Consider the following 27,219-nt stretch of genomic DNA (forward strand, 5'->3'; position numbering starts at 1 on the left):
TTTCCATATTGCTACATAACATACCAACCCAAAACTTAGCAGCTTAAAGCAACAGCAGTTTTATCTAGCTCATGAGTCCAGTTATCAACTTGGGCTGAGAAGGCCTGGGTGGTCCTTCTGGTCTGGGTCAGGTTCAGTTATTCATGTCTGAGTTCACTCACATGTCTGGGATCTTAAGTGGATGGCGGCAGACTATTTGTACAATCTCAAATTCGCCAACAGGCTGGCTTGGGTTCATTCATGAGCTAGTGGAATGGTTCCCACTGTCAAAGCAGAAGCTACAAAGCCTCTTGGAGCCTAAATTCAGGACTTGAGCAACATGGCTTTCTCCATGTTCTATTGGTTAAAGCTGGTCAGAAGCCTCTCATTTTCAAGAAGTGGAGAAATAGACTCTACTTTTTAATGGAATGGGGCAAGTCATTTGCAGCCCTTTTTTCAACCTACCACATATGGGTAGTGATGACAATAAAGCTAAGCTGGCAGAAAAAATAAGAAAATGGATTCTGATGGTACCAGAGCAGACCAAGGTGGGGTGGGGGTGGGGATATCATTATGTCAGCTGAATGTAAGGATATTAGTGCACTTAGAAATTTAAGGATATATTAGCTAGAGTAGCTAGAAATGATTTTAATTCTTTGCTTGGTTGATTATCTCAAAATGTGAATTACTGGCTATACTTTGAGATGTGAAAATGAATCAGTGTAACATAGAAGAAGCACAAAATAACGAAAAAGGGTTGAAAACCAGATCAATAATTACAATCCAGGGGCCAGGAATAGAATTGCAATTAAAACTACCATTCGATTAAGTTTATGATACTCTGCTGTCACTCTCCAACATCTAGGGCTTCATAGTCACACAGATGAGTTCAATAGCAGGAAATATGGGCTCATTTTTACTATTTGCTCTGGACAAAGAGCTCCAGGAGATTCTACTTAACCCTCCCTACCATAAAGCTAGGTCTGGAAATTACATGAGAGGCTAGGACTTTCTGTTGAAGTGACTAAATTAAGCCTCCGCTCTCAAGATATAAAATTCTTTGTTATACAATGATGTATTTCCAATGGAGGACAGTTTTGGGAAGGGAAATGGGCACTGGAAATAAATGCATATATACACACTATCAATAGGTTGGCTTATATTGGTATACATGTACAAGAGTTCTATTCAAAAACTCTTTAAAAAGGAATTCTGCCTTAAGAATATACCTTGGTACATCAGAACAAAACTTGAAAGAAATTGCCTAAACATTAAAAATGAATACAAGCAGGTTGTTGAAAAGAAAACAAGCGAAGTGGAATTGAAAGCTTTAAGATTTCTTTTGAAAATGTTGCAGAACTATCCAAGAGGAGAGACTTGAAGACCAAGATATCATGGAGAAGACAACATCATTGACGTGAGCCCAGTAGGTCTACGCTTTTTCCTGTGGAGCATTTGTCTCACATAGCAGCATGAACTGAGAAGAAAGTATCAGATGATAGTCTGAGAAGAGAAGCAGAGCTTTCAGAAGTTCTATTCGCTGGAAAAAAAAAAAAAAACAGAATTCAGAACCCATCGAAGTAAGAGGTACCTCTTACAAACTTCATGTTTCTAGGTAGGACTCCTACAGAGCTGAACACAGGAGCAAGGGTGAGCCAGAAATAAACAGGTTTCTACAATGCTGAAATCCACCTTCAAGGCATATCTATGCTTAACTGCAGAGAGGCAATCTACCCTATCCTCTCTGCCAGAAGAAAATTAAATGGTCTTGGGAGGAAAAAGACCTCATCCCAATCTTCATGGTTTTTCATATTGTCCAACATTCAATTTAAAAAATTAGCAAGCATGTTAGTAGAAAGGAACAAGAAAAAAAAAAAACCCAGAAACAAACGCACAGATATTATGGTTATCAAGTTCAATTTTAACAAGATGAAGAGTTTCTTCAAATAAGTGAAATCTATTATAAAAAAAAAAGGAAATAGAACTATGAATGACTTAAAAACTCAATAATTCCTTGACCACAGCCAGTCATAGCATTAGACGGGATTAGTAAACTGCAAGATAGATTAAGAGGAAAAATTACTAACTGTAGGGTAGTATTGCAGGTCAGATTCCTTAGGAAGCAGACTCTTAGAGAATAGAATTCAGGAATTTTGGGGGGGGGAGAGAAGAGCTCTTCAGTTAAATATCTGGAGGGAAGTAAAGAAAGTGAAGAGAATAGAATTGGGCAGGGGGAATAATCAGGTCTCAATACAGTCAGCCAACACCACAGGAAACACTCAAGCTGAAATAGCCCTTTATAATTTTACCAAGGGCGGGGAGCAACAGGGCTCATCTTTTATACCTCTGCATTGATCAGTCATTTGAGGCAGGCCATTCCCAGGAAGAGGTCTTGAACTTCAGGGAGGTGGCTAGCTTCAGCTGAATTAAATTTTTGGAAAGGACAAACACTTGAGAGTTGTCAGCACCAACATACCCAGCAGCTGGGAAACTAAGCCTCTCAATCCTAACTGGGGAATATGAGTGATGCAGTACAGCATCTAAAACATAAAGAGAGAGAAACATTTAAACAAACAGAAATACACATATAATTCTAATTATATGTATTCCACTATATATATATTCCAATTATATATATAATTACCTCCCAAAAAATTATATATATACCTCCCAAAATTATATATATATATATATAATGATAGAAGGGCCTACCATACATATAATCGGAACCCAGAAAAAGAATGAGGCAGATGAAATATTTGAGAATTTTCTAAACTGTCCAAAGATATCAAATCACATATTTTAAAATTCTATGAATCCAGGATAAATACAAAGAAACCACACTTAGGCACAACATAATCAAATCACTGAAAAGAAACAAACAAAAAAATGTAAATTCAGCCAGGATAAAAGAGACATTACTTTCAAAAGAAAAACAATAATTCTGAGAGCTGACTTATCAATAGAAATAATAAAATCCAGAAGACAAAGATATAACATTTTCAAAGTGTTGATAATAAGTGACTGCCACACAACCTAAAGAAAATGAAAAGTGAAACAAAGACATTTTTAGTAGGGATGGGGAGACTCTGTTGCCAGTAGACCCTTTATGAAAAGAAAGATTAAGGCACTTTTATTTTATTTTATTTTATTTTTTTAGATTAAGGCACTTTTAAGCAGTAGAAAAATTATCCAAGATGGAAGCATAGAAATGAAGAATGAAGAGAATGAGGAGCAAATCTAAGTGAATGTTATTTCTACAAAACACTGATAGGAATGTATATAGTTAGCATATATGTAGAATTAGAATACAAGAATAACATAAAGGGTAGAAAGGGTGAATAAAGTTAAAGTGTTCTCTGGGTTTTGCATTATCCAAAAAGTAGTAACAGTGACAATTTATATTAGTCTGCAATAGTCAAGAATGCATGGTATAATCTACAAGGCAAGTGAAATAATAGTATTAGAGTATGTAAGGGGAAGAAGAAGGAGGAGGAGGAAAAATAGACCAAGAAGACTGAAAATGAAGTGGGAGAAGAAGAAATGCAAATGTTATTTAGGATGCCCTCAGCCACCACAACTGGTCCTGCAGACGGGCATGCACATCGACACGACTGCTTAGGCAAACTGTCTAGCAGCATCTTTTTAAGCTAAATCTACGTACACCATGTACATAATTCCAGTAATTCCACTCATAAGACTGTACCCAACAGAAAAGCATACATATATTTATCAAAATAATTATACAAGAATACACTTGTATCATTTACAGCACTATTCCCAAAAGCCCCTAACTGAAAATATCACGAATGTCCATCAACGGAGGAATAGATTTTTTTAAATTGTGAAAAAAAAAATTGTGGCATACTTGTAGAATGGAAAAATATAGCAATGAGAATAAACAACCTACCCCTATAGACAAAAATCACGGAGGAACCTCACAAATTGAATACTGAGCATAAGAAGCCAGACACAAAAGAAGGCATCAATAGAATTCAAGAAACAAAATTAATCCACGGTTATTTTAGAAGCCAGGCTAGTGTTGCCTTGAGAGGGGTAGGCAGGCACTGGAGGAGGGCTTCTGGGGTCCTGGGTGTGCTCTGTTTCTTGATCTGATTGCTGATTCCAGTTTATGAAAATTCAGTAAACTCTATACGTATTATTCTGCTCTTTTACAAATCTATGTTTTTCATAAATAAAATGAAAAACTGTGTTTCCTTGTAAAAATATATATAATTAATTTTCTACATATTCACAAACTTTAATACGTTTCTTAACATTACCTATCTTCAACATTATGTCTATCTTTTGTAGGATTTACCTTCTTAAATATGTTTTTTTAAAAAAAGTTAATTCCCATAATTTTCTCAAATTTACATTTTATGATTACTAGGTCTTAAATTGGTGATGTTTTTAAATAATCCTGTCTTGTAGATTTTGTCTACCTGAGTAGATCTCTCTCTGTTGAAGTACCCGTTAAGCTCTGAGCAAATGTGCCTAAACTGGGGCCACTGTTAAATTCAATAGTTCTAGACTGAAGTGTGCAAATATGGAAGCCCAGCTATTTTCTCAGAAAATATCCTTTTGTCTGCCTTCAGGATATATTTCTTTGATAAATATGTTTATAGGACAGAACTTATCAATTAAGTTGATGATTCTTTTGAACGTTTTGCCAAATTTAGATACTGAAAACTAATTTTTAAAACATGATTAGTGAATCCCAGATCATTTTTGCTCTCCTGGGTTCTGTCACTGGGGATTGTCCCCTCCCCTCCTTCTCCCTGAGACAGCATCTAAGTGGGGTTCATGCACCATCATGGCACCAGGGGAGAAAGCGAGGACTTAGTCATCTGTCCACAGCCATCTGTCCAGTCATAACCATGGCCATTGTCCCACCTCCCCTTGCTGGCAGCTCCCAAGCAGTCACATTCTTAGTGAATCTTTAGACGTACCGTCCTTTGATGCCGTTTGATCTTACAACTGATACAACTGATATAACGACCTCAGATCTGTCAGTTTTGCTCACAGCTATTTTTTGTGCTTTCTTGGGGTATGGAAAAGTTCTGCTTTCCTTCCAATTCCTTTATCTTATAAAATGGGTTGCAGGAAACCTGCTGGGGCTGCCTCAGACCCCTCCAGCCCTGCTCCCCGTGTTTCTGTCTCTAAGTCTCTGGTCATGGGCTGCTGCTGCTGCTGCTGAATGAAAACTTCCCAGGGTTCTAGAGAGGAAGCAGAGAACCTGTCCCCTCTACTCAAGGCTTCTTACATTTTGAGAATTGTTCTAGGATCCATCCCCTCCCCCACATTGGAGCTAACCACAAGGCAGGGGAGCAGGGCACAGCTCACTTGTTTAAAGATCCTCTAGCGAAAGGGACTATAAGGGAAAGGAGGGAAACTGAGTGGGGTAAAAATCAGAATGGAAGACAAACCATGAGAGACTCCCAACTCTAGGGGAAAAACAAAGAGTTGCAGAAGGGGAGGAGAGTGGGGGGATGCAGTGACTGGGTGAAGGGCACTAAGGAGGGCATTTGATGGGATGAGCACTAGGTGTTATACTATATGTTGGCAAATTGAATTTACACTTTAAAAAGTTAAAAATAAATAAATCAAAATGAATAAAGATCCTCACCATCATCTTGCTCTCGGCTTCTGCTCGAAGTTTTCCCCTAACTCTGTCTCAGACTCCACCCCTGCTGAAGAGCTAATGAACAGACTTGGCCATTTCAATAGGATAGACTTTTTTTGGACACCTAAAAGCCAAGGATTTAAGGTATTTATCCTCTGGTTCTGCTGGGCTGGGACAACAGAAGCTTCTGGTCTAGCCCCAAGAGGGGCAGGTCACAAGATAAACAAATAACCTAAATAACAACAACCACATGCGAGAATACGATCCTGCCAGAGTAGGCAGCCATTCTCTTCACAGTACTTGTTAGGGGACAGCGAAGTCCTCTTAGCTCAACACTTGGTGTAAACTTTGCCTGTGCAGACGCAAAGCCTGAAATCTTTCCTCCCAGCAGTAAGAGCCCTGTTACAAGGAAATGCTGGCTTTGGGACAAGAATAGCAGAGTGCACACAGGAAAGATATTTTAAATTTTTTTTTAAAAAAGAAAGAAAAACAGAATTGGATGATGAACAGGCCATCGGAAGTAGCAGAATTTTTAAAACTTGATTCCTTGATATGGAATAGTGTTTCTCAGCTAGGGTCCCTAGACTCATGGGGGTCTGTAAGTACATTTCCAATGGCCTACATGTTCCCTACAGGAACACTTTAAGTCTATGTATTCTTTTTAATGATGATCTTTAAGAGTATCATCAACATATCAGGAATCATCTGGACAGCCACTTTACCATCCATAGTACCATCATGCAATTTTAACTGCATTTGTAGTAGCCCAGAGGAGTCACTTCAAGTGTCCACATTTAAGGCATCGGAAGCATGTTTGCCTGATGGTAGATCAGCAGCCAGACCTTAGGGGTCCTAATATCAAAACAGAAATGACTTTCCCTTATTCTCAATTACACTCCAGTTGAATTATATTACCAGCTATAAACGTGCAAGTTCTCTTTTGAATGATAGTTTTCAATTAAAAGATTTTCCCACAGCACACAATTTCGATTTCACATATTAGTTAATAAATGAGATTGATTTGACAACTTGAAACAACCTTCTGCCACCAAGTAATATAATGGACTATTCTAATGATTAAGACTAGTGTAAAAACCAGCGGTTGAGGATTTAATGCATAGATGAGGCATTTCAGCTACATGAAGGCCAAATGATGTCACTGTGCACCTTATGAGAAAAGTTTCTCATACTTCAGATGAAGAAAAGGGATGAGACGGTTGAGTCATCCCTTGGCACATTAGGTACAGCAAACTCAGAAGACCCAAACAACATTGCGTCTACATTTCAAAATGCAACTTAGCCAAAGAAAACAACTATCCATCACACTGAAATAATATGGTTACTATTGATTATAATGGTTTTTTACAGCTTTGTTGATTTTTAGCATACAAATTTTGTTCTTACATTTGTATAGGAATTATGGGCCATATGGAGTTTATAACTAGTTTTTTTCATGTGGGGAAACATGAAAATAAAAACAATCTGAGTTCCCATCAATAAGACTTCACATACACACACACACACAAACACACACACATACACAAACACAATCCAGATCCAATGCTCCCACCTGTAAACTCATCCAAGCATTAAAGAAGAAATAACAGTACTTTTACACAAACTCTTCCAGAGAAGAGAAAAAGAGCATGCGTCCCAACTCATTTTCTGAGGCCAGCAGAATCTTGACAACAAACACTGTCCCAAATATTATATTAAAAAAACTACAGATCAGTCTCCCTCATGAACAAAGGTGGAAAACTTTTCCACAAAATATTAGTAAATTGAATAGAAGGATACTTTTTACTGGAGTTTGTGAATCATTGATATGATTAGGCATTGATAATAGTAGGTAGCAATTATTATGAACATAAGTACTTTTAATGAAAAAATTTATTTCAAAAGCCAACAGCAGCACTTTCCCAGTGAACATATCTTTTTTTTTATTTATTTGACAAAACATCCTGAAAGGATGTGGTTCTGGAAGGTGGAGTGTGACCCAAAGGGAAAGTTAATTGCTGTGAACAATAAAGAAAAATAGATGGGCTTCCTCTGGCAGCACAGGAAAGAGAACATGAGGAGACCAGACTAAAAAGGAAGGGACATGAAGAAGGTGAAGCTGAAAGGGAGGAAGGGCCCAGGAACTGGACATGGGAGCAGGGACACGTTCCTGGCGATGGGAATGTCCAGTGGACTTCTGAAAGCAGAGGTGTGTGATGGCCCATATGGCAAGCTGCAGTGCTGTGCTACAAGCTGCCACTCTACTACCCTCAGAGCCTCAGAGAAAATTCTTCTAACTTACTTTGTGATGGAGATACACCAGGGGAATCCAGGACAAGAGGCCGTATTCTACCTTTGGACCAATAGGTAGAAAAAAAGGCACCTGGCGTAGGGGGTGAGGAGAAAGGTGAAAGTTTAGTGAGCAAGAGCTTCTGGAATCTATAGGAATGCACACAAATGGGGAAGCGGGGGCACTGGAGATAGGATCTTTGGCTATGCTCATTTTAACATCAAGAACAAGATGACTCTGGGATGATGGCATTTGGGTTAAGTGGATATGAGAATAATACCAACATTTATTGAGTTCTTAATGTGGACGGGGCAGTTTTTCTGAGCCCTTCACGTGTATTAACCTATTTCATTCTTACAATAACCATATAACTGAAGTGAGATCCATATTGCCACTTTGCAGATGACGATTAGGTAGCTTGTCAAAGACCACACAAGTCTTCCATGTAGAGCTGGGATTTGAACCCAGGGGCTTGATTTAACAGAGCCTGTGCTTTTACCTGCCAAATCATACTATCTCTCAAACATAACACCCCTGTATTTTCTTCCTCTTTTAATACAGACAAACAATTGGGCAAACAAAGAGACTACTTGTGGGGTTTTGGGCTAGCTTTTGTTCAAAGAAAGAAATCCACCTTTCTGTTGGCTTTATAAGGCCCTCAACTAATAACGTCTTAAACCAGAACCTTCTTGTTTCCACAGACCGCTTCCTGGTTGGTCTCCTGTCCTCCTTCCTTAGCTCCTTCGAATCTTTCTCACACTGATGATTCAAAGTATATTTCTTCACACAGCGATTTGTTTAAAACAAAAATTCTGGAGATCAGTATCTGGCCTGAACAGATACCACCTAACTCATCCAAGACTTCGGCAATCCGAGGATGCAAGACCAGAGTATGTCTTTCAGAATGTCACCTTTTTGAAGCTCGTTTCTTGGTCCACTGGTGCCACATTTTGCTCTTTCTCTTCCAACAGCTGGGCAGTCGACACTGCTAGAGAAACTCATACTACTCTGTCCATCTGTGTCCTCCAGGCTCTGCTGAGTCCTTACTTTTGCCCTTTGCTCTTTTTCCCCCACTTTGGTCAACGTCTTCCCTATATTCAGTTACCGCTGTAAATCTTCACCATTCTCAAGGCCCCAACACACTCCTACTCCTTCCGGTATTAGCCGGTGGCAGTGCTACCTACTTCACCCACAACCCTGGAGCAAGCAGGCTTAAGCTGCTACAACCTCTACATCATCTTCTCTTCATACCCCCTGCTGCTCCTACATTCTGCATTTCAGGTGATCACAAACTATCCACCCAGCTGGTCTGCAGAAAGGGGATCATCTTTGCTCCCTCAACCAACCCTCAACCAATAAATTACCCATCCTTTCCCAATACATCCCCAATACTTCTCAGATTTGTTATTCCCTCATCATTCCTTCCAACACTTTCCCAGGGTGTCCTTATTATCTTTTAAAAAATGATTGCAATAGTTTTCTCTTGGTCTCACCGTACCCATTCCTCTTCCCCCCTTGAAACTGATCCCTCCCCCATACAGCCTTTTTAATCGATCTCAAATCCAACCTCTACACATCACACTGCCTTAACTTCCCTGTGTTCTTATGTATTGGATGAAATGGAAGTTAACCTCTTTCTTTTCTTCCTCCAATATTTAATTCGCAATTGTAGCATCAGGTTTATGCCTTTTAGAGTCACTCCAGGTTTCAGCCATCTGGAGTCAGGACAAGATAAAGAGGGCTGGCAGCTTGAAGCTCTTTTGCAGCCCCTGAATGGCAACATCATCATTATGGCTCTCAGCCCTCTGCTTCAGAATGAGAGAGGAAAAGGCCACAGGAATTGAAAAGTATTTTTTGGAGATCAGGATCCAGTTATGGTGGAATAGACATGGTGCCTTGGGCTCCTTATCTAATTACTTACACAGCTGGCACACAACAAACACAGGCTAATTAGACACACTTAAGTAAAAACATGGCATATGATAAAAGAAAATTAACAAATTATTTTCTTTTGCAGATACCATGGAATATCCAACTTAAAATTGCTTTTGTGGTGTTTTCATGTATTATGGCACCTCTGGGGTTAGGATGGCTCTTTGTTCCCGAGCTGGTTTGCACATGCCTGCGTAGTCTCAGGTTGTGCTAGATGCACGCTATTGGAGTTAACACCACATATTTTGGGAATTCGTCATGTCTGAAAGCAAGAGCTTCCTCTTTCTGGTGGACTGAGGCAGGTACTTGCTTGTTTCAGCTCACTTCTTCCTTCCCAAAAGGCTTAGCCACTCAAGGAAACTGACAGCTCGTTATTTCAGAACTTGGAAGAAGTGTTGGGGTTGGCAAGCACGAGCCTGTCATCCCCATGAAGACTGCCTCCCTGATCTTTAATCCAATGTCATTCAACGACACAAACATTCATTAATTGATTTCAGTACAAAGGACCAGGCTGGGCACCCCAAGGAGGAAAAGCAGCATGACACAATTTCTGCTATCAGAAGTCTTAGTGTAGGGATAGTACCCAAATACCTGTACAAGTAGGGATGGCAAAGTGTCCTGAGGGATGCACAAAGTGCTCTGTGGGAGGGACAGGAAAAGAGAGGGCACCCTTGTGCCCATGATGCTGCTCTGCCCTTTACAGGCTGAGCAGGGAACTCGACTCAAAGCTCTTCTCATTATCCTATGTCAGAAAAGTCAGAGTGAGGACTAAACATATTCTATGTGAATTTCCTTAGTACAGTACCCAAAAGATAGTAGGAACTTTAGTGAATGGTGGTTTCTTCTGCTTTGATGGTATCTCTGGGAGGGTCATTCTCCCCTAAATGGGCGTGAGATTGGGGCACGGGGACAGGCATTTTAGGCACAGAAAAGATCATGAAAAAAAAAAAAGAAAGAAAAGATCATGAGAAGACACAGGGGGTTGGGGAATGACCATTGTAAAGAAAAGGGTGAATGCTCTCCAGTTTTTACTAGTGGGAAGGAAAGACGTGGAAAGGTAAGTTGAGGCCATACTGAAGGAGTGATAAGATCTGGAGGGCCAGGGTGGTGTGCTGGTCTGGCCTGGGCTGGGAAGCCAGATTGTTCTGGCTGTACCATACCTATTCACTCCACGTGCCCCGGAGTAGGCTACCAGCAATCTGTGCCTCCATTCCTTCATCTATAAAATAGAGTTAATCCGAGTGCCTTTGCCATATTTCTGTCCTGTGGATTAAAAGGGTTAAAATGTGTGAAATATTATGTACCTGGCACATAGTTAATACCAAATAAGCACTAACTAGCTCTTATTATTAGTAAGCTGAAATATGCATCATGAAGTGTCATAGCCAGAAGGCATGCTACAAGTGCTAACCATGCGGAGGAAATCTAATCTGTTTTTACAAGATAAATGGGCCTTTCTGATCTGCGAAATGGCTCTGCCTTTTTACCTGATTGAGATGATATGGAGGTTTCTTAACAGATGATAAAGAACGGGAATGAACTGTGCCCTGGACTTCCTATTCGTTAGCTGACACCTGTAGGTCCCTTAACCCCATGAGATTCCTGAATTCTGTCTCAGTAGGGAGATGGACAGCTGCCACCCTGCAACCTCCTGCCAGGAGAACACATTGCCTCTCCTTGTTTGCTGGTGATGGAGGGTCAATCATATTGTGTCCAATGGAAAGATGGACTAAGTGGCCACAGGCCAGCTTGAATAATAATCAGCCAGGTTTGAGGGAACTAGAAGCCTCACCTTCACAGAGAAACTATAGGGAACCCTGGGTTCAGAGATTAGAGACCAGCCTGGACAAACACCAGCTCCTAGTCCCTGTGTGGCTGTGTTCCAGACACTGAATGGAGGAGCCACCCAGAGAGGGATGTTCTGGAGGCCTGGGAGGCCCCTGAACCTCCTTCTCCCAGACCTTATCTTAAGCTGGCAGGCATATTGGTGGGGTAACATTGTGTGCTTTGGGCTAAGAACACGTATTGCCTCTTGAGTAAGAGACAGGTGGTTGGAATTAATACTTTTGCTTTCAGAAAACCCATTAAGTGAACAATTCAATCCACATGGCTTTGAGAAAAGAAATTATATCCAAAAACCAGGACCTAATCCCTCAGCAAAGGGAAGAAATTAGGGGAGTCACACGTGCACGCCTATGTGTGTGTGTTTGTACACTATAACCCATGGGAAGTGGAGGAGAATGAATTCTAAAAGTTCATTAGAGACATAAAGTACAAGAGTCACTGAGAAATGGGTAATCCAAGGAAGTTTGGAGACCTCTGGTCTCCTTATAGCGCAAGCTTGAAAGTGGACCTATGAGTGAGGGGAGCAAACACTTTTGGGCCCTGGTGCTGAGCCAGCAAGTGCTTGCTGATCAGGGAAGCACTGAAAAATGCTAGCTGCCCAGGACCTGGAAATCTTGAGGGTCCATGGGAATTGGAAAAGAAGCTACTAGTCCAGAGGCCACCATGCCCTTCCCAAGTTGGGTTCAGGCACAACCCTGGCCTGAAATTTGGGTATAATCTCTCTTCTTACAGCCATGTGGATTGAATCTTTCACTTAATGGGTTTTCTGGAAACCAGGAGCCTTTAGTCCCAGCCAATCTAGCATTAACAATCCACAGAGAGTTCCTGGGCCATTGCACAAGCCCCATCCCTAGAGCCCACACACTGGGGAACCTCAAGTTTTTATCAGGAAGAGAGAATCTGAATCATGCTCTCAGCAATGGGAGGGGAGATTGAGGAGGAGAAGCCATGGGCTGTCACGGCAGCATTCAGACAGTCACAAAAGCCGCACTCACTTTGCTCTGGATATTCAAGATGGCGAAGAGTCCAAAAACCACTTCCTTATATCCTCAGAAAACAGTTAAATATACTTTCGAATGTTTGGCTGAGAGGGACTAAACTCAAGTTTAATGGTCACACAGAAGAAAAAGTGGATTTATTTAATGTAATCTTAGATAAGAGACCTGATAATAATGAGTAAATTTGACCTCACAGAGAAGCAAATGAAAACATAATGAGAGCTGCCTGGCAGTGGATGAAGCTGTAGCCTTCAGAAAAGGGAACTACCTAGCACTGGAGGTACTGAAGCTGAGGCTGGGGGCCATCTGTCAGCTATCATGTAGGTGGAAATCTCTGCACTGGGAGATGATTATTAAAGTAAGCAAAAGAGGCTCATGCTTGACCAATGCTCACTAAACCTGTTTTTATTCTTTCAATGACCCAAACTCTTACTTTCCTCTAATTTTGCTTCATAGAAACCCAGAGTAAAAGAGTTTTGCTTTGGTTATTCAAGTTCTACCAAGATATGAATCAACTCTCATTTTACTGTGGGAGAACTTGAAGTGCAATTGCTAGGTGGCATCTAAGGTTACACATTGGTAAGTGGTAGAGTGGGATCCGAACCTATGACCGGGAGTACGACAGTGGTTTCCTAACTGGTCTCCTTCCATCTATTCTCTCCCCTATACTACTTATCCTACACATATCCAGATTGATATTTCTTTTTTTTTTAAGATTTATTTATTTATTTATTTATTTATTTATTTATTTATGATAGACAGAGAGAGAGAGAGAGAGGCAGAGACACAGGCAGAGGGAGAAGCAGGCTCCATGCAGGGAGCCCGACGTAGGACTCGATCCTGGGACTCCAGGATCGTGCCCTGGGCCAAAGGCAGGTGCCAAACCGCTGAGCCACCCAGGGATTCCCCCCAGATTGATATTGCTAAAACACAGCTCTGATTATGTCATTGCTATATTAAACCTCTTCAAAAGCTCCTGTGCTCTTTAAAAATATACTTAGAATTCTTTATCATCGCATTTTAAGATTCAACCTTCTTGGTTTCATCTCCAATCCCAATCCTTCAACCTAGTTCTTTGTATATACTAAGATGTTAAATGTATATGGATGGCTACTCCATAGCGACCATTTCATCATACATAGAAATGTTGAATCACTATGCTGTTATGTCTGAAACTAGTATAACATTGCATGTCAACTACACTTCAGTTAAAAATAAAAATAAATAAAAATAAAATATTTAAAGACAGCAGCTAGGTTAACTAAACTTTTTAAAACACAACTTTCCTATCTTCAGTTAGCACAGCTTCTGAGACAACTGATTGGCAAAGCGAATAGACTAAACAACTTTTAGACGTATCATTTACCTCTGGGATTTTATTGCCATTTCTAAGTTAGAGGTAGTAGACAGTAACAGGGTTCAGAACATGCTATCCCAAAATATGGCACTCTGGCACACTGAATATTTTTAAGGTGAAGGAGTTTGAGTAAAAGGTAGAAACTGGAAGGTGTCCCTGACCTTCCCCCTACCCCACTTCCCTGAAGCAGGTCATAAGATCTTCATGTGAGAGGTGCCCTCCCTAAAACCAAAGGAAAGGAACATCCTTATGTCCAAGGCAGGGATGCTAAGAAGAATCCAAACAAATAGGCTTTGCTAAGCTTCCCCCAGTTTACTACCCTCAGCTCATACTCTTTGGCTTATCATATCTTTCCATTCTTCATCAAACCTAGATTTTTTTTTTAAACAGTGTGTACTGAATACAATTAGCTTTGGGAAAAACAGTTTTATTTCTCAGACTATTTCTTGCCATATGCCTCTTTTGTAGAGTTCACTCATCATCTGATTGTTGACCAGCATGTAATAAAACTCAGAATTTTTTTAAACATGCTGTTTTTCAGGACAATTAGCACAAGATACCATGGAGATTGTTTTGGCCAATGTTGCACTAAGGGAGCGTCACATGAAAGCCTGTAAAATGTGGCAGGAAAAAAAAAAAACCTAGTCACAGCCCATTTCCAAGAATTTCTTAATAATTCCTCTTTCACCATAAAAATAAATCAAGCTTTTAAAATGTGCCTTCCAGATACCAGTTTCTCAGAATTCATTCTGCAGTTATGTGAGAGTATGTGCCTTCACAAGATCAACACCAGCATCTTTAGTATTTTAAAAGAAAAGATCAAGCCCCCTGGATGCATTTAAAAGCCAAGTAGAAAAAACTCCTCCAGAAATATTTAAGACATCTGTAATTCTGGACTTTAATAAGAATGACACAATAAAATGTATTGAATCACAAATTAATCTGAATTCGTGACCATGATAACTTTGACTCTCAAGCACTTTTACAAGGCAGTGTTTCCATTAATGACTGACAGTCTATAGTCTCTCCATCTTCCATGAGCCAGGGTCCTACTCCTTTGAGAATGAAAACCAGAATGATTTGTGATAGATCTGTTATTTACCAAAGCATGAAAGTTACCTTTTGCTGCTTAACGACTTACTTCCCAAACTTCATGACTTAAAAACGTCTACTAGGTTGTCAAAGGATGATAAACCATCACTCAATCAATATCTCAAACAAATAAAAAGACAAAGCTGAATTTTCTGCTGGCTAATCAAGTACAGTCACTGTAAGCAGACTGCTGATCTTATACAGGGGACAGAGGATACATGAAGAAAAAAAGATGGGTGGATTTTCAGGGCCATAAGTGAGTTGACATCATTTGTTGAATCATGGTCACTTGAGCAAGACTTCTGTTGATTGGCTGACACACTCACATGTGTGCTTATTTGAGGGAATTCATTCCTGACTGATCGATCTACACAAGTAAGAGGCTCATACTGATTGGTTGGGCTTACAAAAGTATGTTCAGTGAGGCGAGTTGTAGTTGATCTAGTAAATGGATTTAAAAATTGGTATGGTGGCTATTTGTTTCCATGGTTAGAGAAAAACTGGTCTTTTTATGAGTATGTGAAGTAGGAAACCTCCAAGATGACTTCCAATGATCCCAGCCTCCTGCTATCATGCCTTGTGTAATTCCCTCTTCTGGAATGTGGGCTGACTTTAATAACTCACTTCAAACAAATAGAATGTGGTAGAAGTAATACAATGTCACTATGAAGATTAGGTTATAAAAAGTTGGTATCTTCTGCCTTAGGGGTCTTCTTTCACTTGCTTTCACTCAGATCTTTCACTCTGGGAGAAAGAGGCTGCCATCTTGTGAGTGGCTCTGTTGAGAGGCCCATGTGACAAGAAACTGCTATCTCCTGTTAACAGCCCATGAGGACTTGAGGTTTGCCAAAATGCTTGTGAGTAAGCTTGGAAGTGGATTCTTCCCTCACAGAGCTTTGGGCTGACTGCAGTCTCACCAACACCTTAACCTCAGTCTCAACTCAGAGGCACCCAGATAAGCTGTGCCTGGACTCCTGACCAATGGAAACCCGTGAGATAATAGATGTTTATTGTTTTAAGCTGCTAAATTGGGGGATGGTTCATTACATAGCAATAGAAAAGTCATACAGTGTGGGAACTTTTTTTAATCTTCACTATTAAGTCTATACTCTGTGAGTCAGCTGGATAGTTCTTTTGAACTGAGCAAGTTCACCTGACCTTCACTGGGCTTTCTCATGTATCTGGGATAAGCTGGTACATTTAATGGTGACTGGATCATCTTGGAGGGCCTCACTCACATCTGATGGTCAGCAGGCCACTGTGTAGGACTCTTTGGTTCTCTTCCATCTTCTAGCAGGTTAGCTCTGATTTTTCAGAGGGTCTGTCTCAGGGTTCTAAACTGAGCAAGGAAAAAAATTTTTTTAAATAAATAAATAAATAAACAAACAAACTGAGCAAAGAGGCAAGCCTACTACTATGCAAGTAGTTTTCAAGTCTATGTTTGCATTGGGTTTGCTAATATTCCATTGGCCAAAGCAAGTCACATGACTAACCTATAGTTAAAGGTGAGAATAGACACTAGCCCTTTAAAGGGAGGATCTGTAATGTCACATTACAAGGATGTGGCTGCAGAGAAGGGAAAAATGTGTGGCCATTTGAATTAAAAACATGACCAAAATAACAATAAATGGCATTTCTCCTTTTTCTTCTATTTCTCAAAGAAGAAAAGAGGTGGACAGCCCAAGCATTATTAAATACTTATAAATAAACTGGAAAGAGTTCACAGAAGAGAAAGGTAAAGAATTATAGGGCTGCTCTAAAAAGGAAGACTACATGAGCAAAAATATGTCATTTGGATAAGAAACAATAAATCGAGTTCCTGTAAGGGTCTAAACATACAGTGTTCACAAAAATAAGAAAGCATATACAAACATGATCCTGAAATCACAAAGGTAAATATCACTTGAACATCAAGTAACCCATCTTCCAAACAAATTTGTCCCAATTATTACAGAAGTAAAATGATAGAAAGGATTCCAGTATATCACCCTTTAGGATATTTAATCTTGATGATTGGATGTCAGGACAATTAGCACAAGATACCATGTTGATCACATAATTTTAGTGACACTGTAATCTCACAAAGAACTCTGCCCAGGGATCCAGATGCAGAGGCCCATTGTAAATCAGAATCTGAGTCATATCCATTTTCTCATTTCTCACTGAGGCTGTCACATGTTTTAGAGGCTTATCTGTTTTTGTTTTCTAGGTTCTTGTCCAATACTGGTTCTTAACAAAACATGTCAACCATGTGCATTTGACCACACCAGCTTCTACTCTAACACAATGGCTTTTTAACATATATTGTATTCATCATTGCAGAGAAAATTGATTCCAACCCCTTCAAAGTCCAACAACTGATCATGAAATTTACTGTAAGAAAAAAGAACAAAATATACAACATTGGATCCACTGCTCCTATTTGATAAAGGCAGTTCTCTACCTTCATGTTTGTTGTACTGGAAAGTTCTTCAAAATTAAAAATGTCATATGGTTTACTATGAGGCTGAATTATTAAATGTAGTTTTATATAACTGATTATTGTAATGCCTCCTTCACAATATTTTCTAAAGAAATATCAATTGACCACTGCGTAGCGTAAAGAAATGTAGTTGATAAGCAAAAATGGAGTCTATGGTTTATTCTATAAAAAGCTGGATGACCAATTTCTTTTCAGAAAAATAACTAAGTCCAGTCCTAGTTCTGTGGGACAACAATCAGATTAAAATGCTTCTGTGAAAATATTTTCTAGAATATAGCATATTGAGGTATGAATGATGACACTTTATAACTTTTAAGTCAGTGTTTATTTTGTCTGAGGATATAGAGAATGTCTTAAATATAGAGAAGGAAGAGGTACAGTGACTATTACTTGGGAATTTTACAGGTTTTTAAGTACTCCCTTTTATTATCTGTGTTACAGTGGAATCATTCCTAAAGGATACCCACTTTATAAGATCAGGAATATAAAAAAACAGATTTATATAAAGTCTACAGTGGACTTTATATAAATTATATATTATGGAGCTGAATTTCACATAATAGTTAAATTTTCTATACAGTATATTATATATTTTATGCACTTATGGTGTATTATATTTTCATGTGCTTTTTAATGCTAATAAGGGCCAAATAAGGTAGTACAGGCTTGTGTGATCAGAATTTTCTGGTGGTTTTTTGCTCATCAATTCAGCATACTTGAGGGGCTTTATCAAAGCCTTCAAATACCTTATCAAAGCCATAAAACTAATATTACTAGAGCAAGTTAGAATTACAAAGGATTATCTCATTTTTTTATTCATAATAGCTACACAATGTTTTATCAAAAAGCCCATTTTATTGAGGAAACATCTGATTTTCAGAGGGTTATTGCTTGCCCACAATCACCCAGCCAGTGACTGGAATCATTAGAACCACACTCCAGCCTTCGGGCTCCAAACATATTCTTTCCATTTTGTCACATATCTGTATCATATCTTTACCCTTCAATCTTCCACAAGCATTCTATTTCCCATGCACAAATTCTATAAAAACAGCAAAAACACAACCTCTATGAGTGCTTTCTGTCCCTCAGCAATTATAGAACCCAGTGGGCCTTCACAATTTAATTACTTGTTAATTAATTATACAAGTAGGCATTTTGAGTATGGGAAATCATAGATACTTACAAAATACGTCAAATTAATTAAACACAAGCTCAAACAATAATCAGGGAATCCCCTTGGTGTGAGAGAAAGAAATTTTGCACACTTTTCTGTCTTAAATTCAGTATAAACACGTGCATACATCTGTTGTTTATATCGTCTTGAATATTCTTAGTAAAATCTCATGTTTTAAAGAATCTTATAATGAAATGAAGGTACTTTTGCATTTGTGTCGTGTCTTATAGTTTGTAAAGCAGCGCATTATTTCATCTTTCCACCAAACTGTGAGGTAAGCAGATGGCAATTGTCCCCATTTTACAGACATAAAACCGAAATTCAGAGAGGATAAGATTTCCGTGAGTTAGAAAACTCTTAAGTGCAGGAGGCAGCTTACCTCAGAACATTAGAGCCTGAAGGGCCTTCCTTAGATACTATATAGGGCAGTATTTCCCAGTATGTGTTCTGTGCCATCTCACTGATCTTGTGAGATGTTCTATAAAAAGTAGCTCAATGCTCCAATAAATTTAAGAAACACTGCATATTATATTCCCTACTTGAGAATCACAATATATTTTGGCATACAAAGCCTCTAGGAAGGATTGCAGTGGTTTTTTTAAGGTTAATTTTGTTCAACTCAGAGTTTCCCAAATTGATTTAATCAAGGAGCCTTGTTGGAAAATGTTGACTAGGGTTGATCCCATTATATGGAGATAAGAGAGCTGATATTCAAAACATAAAATATGTATTTAAGATTACATGATTACTTATATGAGAGTTATGGAAGGAACTCCAAATCCCGATTCAATGCTCTTACTAATTTCCCACATAGAATAAACGGAAAGGAGAGAAAATGAGTGAAAATATCAGTGAGGGTGACAAAACATGGGAGACACCTAACTCTGGGAAATGAACAAGGGGTAGGGGAAGGGGAGGTGGGCAGGGGGTTGGGGTGACTGGGTGATGGGCACTGAGGGGGGCACTAGGCGGTATGAGCACTGGGTGTTATGCTACATGTTGGCAAATTGAACTCCAATAAAAAAAATTAAAATAATAATAATAATAATTTCCCATATAACTTTTTTATACTTGAATGCTTACTTCTCTATTTTAAGAAAAATAATTTGAATGGTCTTTATAGTCAAAATTAGATACAGATTTTGAATAAAAATCTTGAAAAAAAAGAGACAGAGACCATTCTTGGTGCTTAATTCACCTTTGTGCTCTCAAAATAATCTTGCTAATGATATAGCTGTCATTCTTGGGTTCCAAGATTATGAATAATTTTTAAAACTTTTAATAGACTTGCAAGTTAAATATTTTTACAGATTAAGACACTGAGACTCAGAGAAATAAAATAATTTGAGGGAGATTATCCATTTATTAAAAGTCTGAGCCATGATTTAAAGTCCAGTCTGTTGAACTTTAAACTTCTTGAAAAATAATATCCCAAGGGTCTCATTCTTTCAGAAGAGATCCTTGAAGCCTCACCACACTCCTTCTCATATAATATTACTACTACAAGGAATGCTAAAGGGGAGGCAAATTATACAGGCAGAAGAAAAACATTAAAACCTAGACATAAAGGAACCAGGCTAGGAATAAGCAGTGTCTGAGAAAGAAAAAACTAAGTGGTTATAATTGTGGCAGACACCATGCATTCTCTTTTTAATGCCTCCAATTCTGCAATAAGTATTTTTAAATGTAAGACAAAAATCCAGAAGCAACGACTGGCACATTAGTGAGACTTGTCAGAGGATTAGAATTTCAGATCTAATAGGGCCTTAAACATCTTGGACATTTAATCAGGACTTCTACCCACAGGAATTCTATCTACAACATCCCAACAGCCTCTGCTTGAACACCTCAGTGATTGGAGGACATCTTTCCTCCTTTAGAGGGAGGCCATGTATTTGGCAACTCCAACTGTAGGAAGTTCTCTGACTGTGTATGCTAAGGGCAGGGTGCATTTCTTATCTAGTATCTAGCAAGAGGGAATTCATCATTAAGGTGTGTTTTGTTTCTGTCTTTTTGGAATGATTTAATAGTACTGACATGAACTATTCCTTCTTACAATGTTTACCTTGTTATTCTCTTTTCTCCAGGCAAAAGTGAAATGATTTTCCCAGAAGGTTTATGGGAAGGCAAGGCACTTAGGAAATAAAACAAAATCTAGGTACTTCTTTAAAAAATTGATATGTGATCCAAATGCCATAAATTTACCCTTTTAAAGTGTACAATTCACTAGTTTTGAGCATATTCACAAAGTTGTGAAACCACTACTATTATCTAACTTCAGCATATATTTATCACCTCCCCCCAAACCTCATACTCATTACCAGTTACTCCTCATTCCCTCTTCTTTCTCAAACCCTGGCAACCATTTTCTGTCCTAGGAGTTTGCCTATTTTGGAAATTCCATATAAAAGGAATCATATAATTTGTGGCCTTTTGTGTCTGACTTCTTAGCATATTTTTAAGGCGCATCCGCAAATTGGCATGTATCAATAATTCACTCCCATTTATGGTAAAAATTTCATCACATGGATATACCACATTTTGTTTATCCATTCATCAGTTAATGAGCATTAAGTTTGTTTCTGCTTTTTGGCTATTATGAGTAATGCTAATCTGAACATTCATGTACAAATTTTGTGTGGACATGTTTTCAATTTTCTTGAGAAGGTAATTAGTACTGGACTTGTATGGATATATGGTAACACAATGTTGAACATTTTGAGGGACTGTCCAACTATTTAACAAAGCAGCTGCATCATTTTATGATCCCACCAGCAATGTATAAGGATTCAAATTTCTCCAAATCCTCAACAACATTTGTTGCTTCCCATTCTGGTCTGTTTGGGTTTGTTTTTTGGTTTTTTTGTTTGTTTGTTTTTTGTTTTTTTTTTCAAAAAATATTATAGCCACACCAGTGGGTATAAAGCAGTATCTTATAGGATTTAGATATGCATTTCTCTAGAGAGTGATGATGTTGAACATGTTTTCATGTACTTATTGATGAATTGTATATCTTCTTTGGGGAAATGTTCATTCAAACTCTTTACCTATTGTTGAAAATTGGCTTGTCTTTTTTTCAAGTTGTAAAAGTTCTTTACATATTCTAGACACAAGTTCCCTATCAGATATGTAATTTGCAATTCTATGACTAGTTTTTTTTATTTTCTTGATTATATTCTTTGAAACATAAATGTTTTTAATTTTAATGACGTCCAGTTTATCAAATTTTCTCCCATCCCTCATGCTTTGGATATCATATGTAAGAAACCATTGCCTGATCAAAGCCATGAAAATTCACTCTTATGTGTTTTTTTTCATAATTTTATAATTTTATGCCTTAAATTTCGGTGTATGACCCATTTTGAGTTAAGTTTTATATATGGTATGAGGTAGGGGTTCAACTTCAATCCTTTGCATGTGTGTATTCAATTGTCCCAGCACCATTTGTTAAAATTACCACTTTCCCCACTGAATTTAAAATTCACAGCTTTCAAAACTTTGTTCTTTTTCAAGATTGTTTTGACTCTTCTCGGTCCCTTGCATTTCCATATTAGTTTTACAAGCAAATTGTCAATTTCTACAAAATAAAACAAAAACATGGCTGAGATTTGATGGAAATTGCATTGAATCTGTAGATCAGTTTGAGGAATATTGTTATCTTAAGTATTCTGATTCATGAAGATGGAATGTCTTTCCATTTATTTAGGTCTTCCTTAATCTTTTTCAACACTGTTTTGAGGTTTTCAGTTTGTAAGTCTTATACTTCTTTTGTTAAATTTTAAATATTTTATTCTTTTTGATACTATTGTAAATAGAATTGTTTTACTTCCAGATTGCTTATTGTCACTGTATAGAAAATACAACTGATTTTTTTACATTGATTTGTATTCTGTAAACTTACTGACATTGTTTATTAGCTTTAATAGTTTTCTTGTGGATATACTAGCACTTTATATATACAAGAAAATGTCATCTGTAAATAGAAATAGCTTTATTTCTTCCTTTCTACCTGGATGCCTTTATTTCTTTTTCTTGAATAATTTCCCTCACTAGAACATTTAGCACAATGCTGAATAGGAGTGAGACCAGACATCTTCTCTTGTTCCTGATCTTATGGGAAAGGCTTTTAGTCTTTCCTTAAGTATGTTAGCTGTGGGGATTTTGAACATACCCTTTATCATGTTAAGAAAGTTCTTTTCTCTCCTGGGTGACTCAGTGGTTGAGTGTCTGCCTTTGGCTCAGGGTGTGATCCAGGGTTCCAGGAATGTGGAGCCTGCTTCTCCCTCTTCCTATTTCTCTGCCTCTCTCTGTGTGTCTCTCATGAATAAATAAATAAAATCTTTTTAAAAAAGAAGAAAGGAAGAAGTTCCTTTCTGATGACATCCAGGTGGCCAACAGACCAATGAAAAGAGGCTCAACATTACTGATCATCAGGGAAGTGCAAATCAGAACTACAATGAGATATCACCTCACACCTCTCAGAATGGCTAAAATCAACAACACAAGAAGCAACAGGTGCTGGTGAAGATGTGGAAAAAATGGAACTCTTGCACTGTTGGTGGGAATGTAAACTGCAGCAGCCACTGTGGAAAACAATATGGAGTTTCATTAAAAAGTGAAAATAGAACTAACCTACGATCCAGCAATTGTACTATTAGGTATTTACTCAACAGTATATAGAATACAAAATACTAATTCAAAGGGATATATACATTCCAATGTTTATGGCAGCATTATCTACAATTGACAAGTTATGGAAATGGACCAAGTGTCCATGAACTGACAGAACATGTGGTATTATATATATATAATATATATACATATATATAATAGAATATTAATCAGCCATTAAAAAGAATGAAATCTTGCCATTTGCAACAACATGGATGGATCTAGAGGGTATTATGCTAAGTAAAATGAGTTAGCCAGAGAAAGACAAATACTGTATGATCTCACTCAAATGTGGAATTTAAGAAACAAACAAAAAAAAAGAGCAAAGGGGAAAAAAAAGAGAGGGAGGCAAACCAAGAAACAGACTCTTTAACTACAGAGAACAAACTGATGGTTACCAAAATGGAAATGGGTAGGGGGATGAGTTAAATAAGTTATAGAGATTAAGGAGTGCACTTACAATGACCACCGAGTGTTGCATGGAAGTGTTGAATAACTATATTACGTGACTGAAACTAATATTACACTGTGTGTTAACTAACTGGAATTTAAATGTAAACTTTAAAAAAAGAAACAACAAAAAAGAAAGTTCCTTTCTATTTCTGGTTTGTTGACTGTTTTTATCATGACTCTTGTATTAGATTTTGTTGAATGCTTTTTCTGCACTTTTTAAGATGATCATGTGTTGTCTTTCCTGTTTTCTATAATATGGTGTATTACATTGATCAATTTTCATATGTTGCACCATTCCTCCATTGCTGGGATCAATTTCACTGGGCCGTAGTGTATAATCCATTTTATACATTTGATTTGCTAGTGTTTTGCTGAGAATTTTAGTGCTGACATTCAAAAGAAATATTGGTCTATTGTTTTCTTTTCTTGGGATATCTTTGTCAAGTTTTGGCATGAGAATAATACTGGCCTCATAGAATGAGTCGAGTTTTCCCTCCTTGTCTAGTTTTTGAAAAATTTGTGGAAGTTTGCTATTAATTTTCTATAGACATTTGGTAGAATTTACTGGGCTTAAGTGTTTCTTTGTGGGAAGGCTTTTACTTACTAATTCACTCTCTTTAATTAATAAAGATCTATTCAGATTTTCTATTTCACTTGAATCAGTTTATGTTTTAGAATTTGTCAGTTTCATCTGTTAACTAATGTATAGGCATATATTTACTCCCTTATAATCATTTTTATCTCCATAAGGTTTGTACGTTCCTGTTTTGATACTGGTTTAAAAGAGTCTTATCTCTTTTTATCTTGGTAAGTTTAGCCAAAGGTTTGTCCATTTGGTTCATCTTTTCAAAAAAGCAACTTTTGGGTTTGTTCAATTTGTTGCCTTTCTCTATTGTTTTTCTATTTCATTTATTTCTGCTCTAAACTTTATTTCTTTCCTTCTGTGGGTTGTGGGTTTAGTTTTCTCTTTTTAGTTTCTTACAGTCTCAGGTTAAGGTATTAGTTTTTTTTTTCTTTTATAATATGGCATCTACAGTTAGACTTTTCCCTCTTCTCACTGTTTTAGCTATACCTCATAAGTTTTAGTACACTGTTTTAATTTTCACTCATCTCAAAGTATGTTCTAATTTTTCTTTTTTTAAAGATTTATTTATTTATTCATGAGAGACACAGAGAGAGAGGCAAAGACATAGGCAGAGGGAGATACAGGCTTCCTGCAGAGAGACTGATGCGGGACTAATTCCCGAGACCCAGAGATCATGCCCTGAGCAAAAGGCAGACCCTCGACAGCTGAGCTACCCAGGCATTCCATGTTCTAATTTTTCTTGTAATATCTTCTCTGACTCATTAGCTGTTTAGTGGTGTGTTATCTAACTTACACATTATTTGTGAATTTCCTAAATTTATTTTTGTTATTAATTTCTAATTTCATTACACTATGGTCAGAGAACATGCTTTGTATAATTTTATTTTATTTGAATTTATTCAGGCTTATTTCCCTTCAGTGAACACCATTCTATTGGATATTACAATATCTTTTTTTTTTTTTTTTTTAATATTACAGTAATGTCTTATGTTAAACTCCATATCGGGCAGCCCAGGTGGCTCAGCGGTTTAGCGCCGCCTTCAGCCCAGGGTGTGATCCTGGAGACCTGGGATCGAGTCCCATATCGGGCTCCCTGCATGGAGCCTGCTTCTCCCTCTGCCTGTGTCTCTGCCTCTCTCTCTCTTATGAATAAATAAAATCTTTTTAAAAAAGAAAAAAAATAAACTTCCTAGCAGTATAAATGTTTGTTGAAGTCCATAGTTAATAAAATTGTCCCCAGATATCAGGTCTAACATAGTATCTTATATAAATATGGCAACCAAAAAATATCTTGAAAGGTATGAAGACCTATACTATATACTCATGTTATTCAAACTAAACTCATAATCAGAATCTTCTGGGGAATATTTTTGAACTTGTGATCATGCTGGTTAGACCACTAAATCCATTAAATATTAATGGATTCCCCTTTGTGTGACTCTACACACAGACTTGTAGAATTAGAGCTCACTTCTACATATGCCACCAACACAGCAAGCAACTGCCCATTTCCAATAAGAACACATTTTCCTTTTCATAAATATTGTCCTTAAAAGATCTGGAGTTATTTTTATTTCTAAATTGCACCAAATGATTTATTTGTTAAATGCATAAAACCTATAGAATGTGATTCAAATGTGTCAGTGACACATGCTGGAGGTAGAATTTTCTGGGTTAAAACATATCATTGTAACATTTAAGAAATATTTATGTAGACTTTCAGAAAGTTTTAAACAAATACATAAAATTGTTTCTTCACAACTGAAAAGTAAATGTGTCACCACTGCCTTTTACCATGTTAGTAAACAGAGAAATAATGATGGGAATATGCTGAAGGAACATGAATTCTGTTTGGGACATATTTTTTAAATAAAGTAAACAGAGCACAAATTCGCTAGGCAAATCCTTATTTCAAATATTCTTCCCATTGTCTCCCCATACCTTTGAAATGCCCTCAAGTTCCCAACATTTTAAAGTTTGGCTACATCTCCTAGGCTGTGTGTTAATCAATGGGTTGTCAGGGAATCTCCCCTGCTCCTCTACTTAGAAAACAATGACCACTTTATTCAGACAACCTATTTTCCACCTTGAGAGAAAACATAGATTCTGCTTTCTTTCACTTTTACCCTATATTTCAGAAAAGCCTTAAAATATGTAAATACAATAAAGGAAATAACAGAATATAAAAGAAAACCACTTAGAGTCACTAGAAACAATTTTGTTTCCTCCACTCCTAGCTCTAAGGTGATAGATATGAAATTATTCCAGAAAAAGAAATATGATGGAAGGCTTATCAATATTGTGAAAAAGCCATCCTCAAGATTTTTCTGTCCTCAACTCTTCATATATGAGACACTTTCATGAGCATAGATACTGGTGTAATTGCTTCTGAGTCACGTCTGAACACTATGCATAATTCTTCATCACTTGCAGACATCACACTACTGTTAACGTATTTATGTGTCCTAATCCAGTTGAGAACTTCTGCAAAAGAAAGGAAAGGCTGCTAGGATTTACTACAAGCCTAATATGTGGTAGGCTCTTCCACATGTTACTCTAATTAAATTCGAACTTCTATAACCTACAATCACCATTAACCGTAAACGAGCTAAATTAATTTTCATGCTACATTACATCCAGGATAATGTAACATATTTATCCACAATAAGAATAGATGAATGAAGCATGAGTTTTACTTAACAGCTGAGTTCTAAGTTTCACCAAGGGATTCCCT

The 27,219-nt window shown here is 37.7% G+C and overlaps 1 long non-coding RNA gene across 1 annotated transcript in view; it reads right to left on the reverse strand.

Annotated features, from left to right (window-relative positions):
* Nucleotides 1-1,145: 1,145 nt before the first annotated feature.
* LOC144297588 (uncharacterized) overlaps nucleotides 1,146-27,219 on the reverse strand; it is a 43,086-nt gene continuing 17,012 nt past the window's right edge. Inside the window, exons 2-6 of the long non-coding RNA XR_013364553.1 lie at nucleotides 16,355-16,450; nucleotides 10,985-11,087; nucleotides 7,905-7,985; nucleotides 2,324-2,519; nucleotides 1,146-1,519 (exon numbers count right to left, since the gene is read on the reverse strand). This is a non-coding gene — a long non-coding RNA (uncharacterized LOC144297588). The remainder of the gene's footprint in view (nucleotides 1,520-2,323; nucleotides 2,520-7,904; nucleotides 7,986-10,984; nucleotides 11,088-16,354; nucleotides 16,451-27,219) is intronic.

Source organism: Canis aureus, chromosome 25, assembly GCF_053574225.1.
Source record: "Canis aureus isolate CA01 chromosome 25, VMU_Caureus_v.1.0, whole genome shotgun sequence".
NCBI classification, from domain to species: Eukaryota; Metazoa; Chordata; class Mammalia; order Carnivora; family Canidae; genus Canis; species Canis aureus.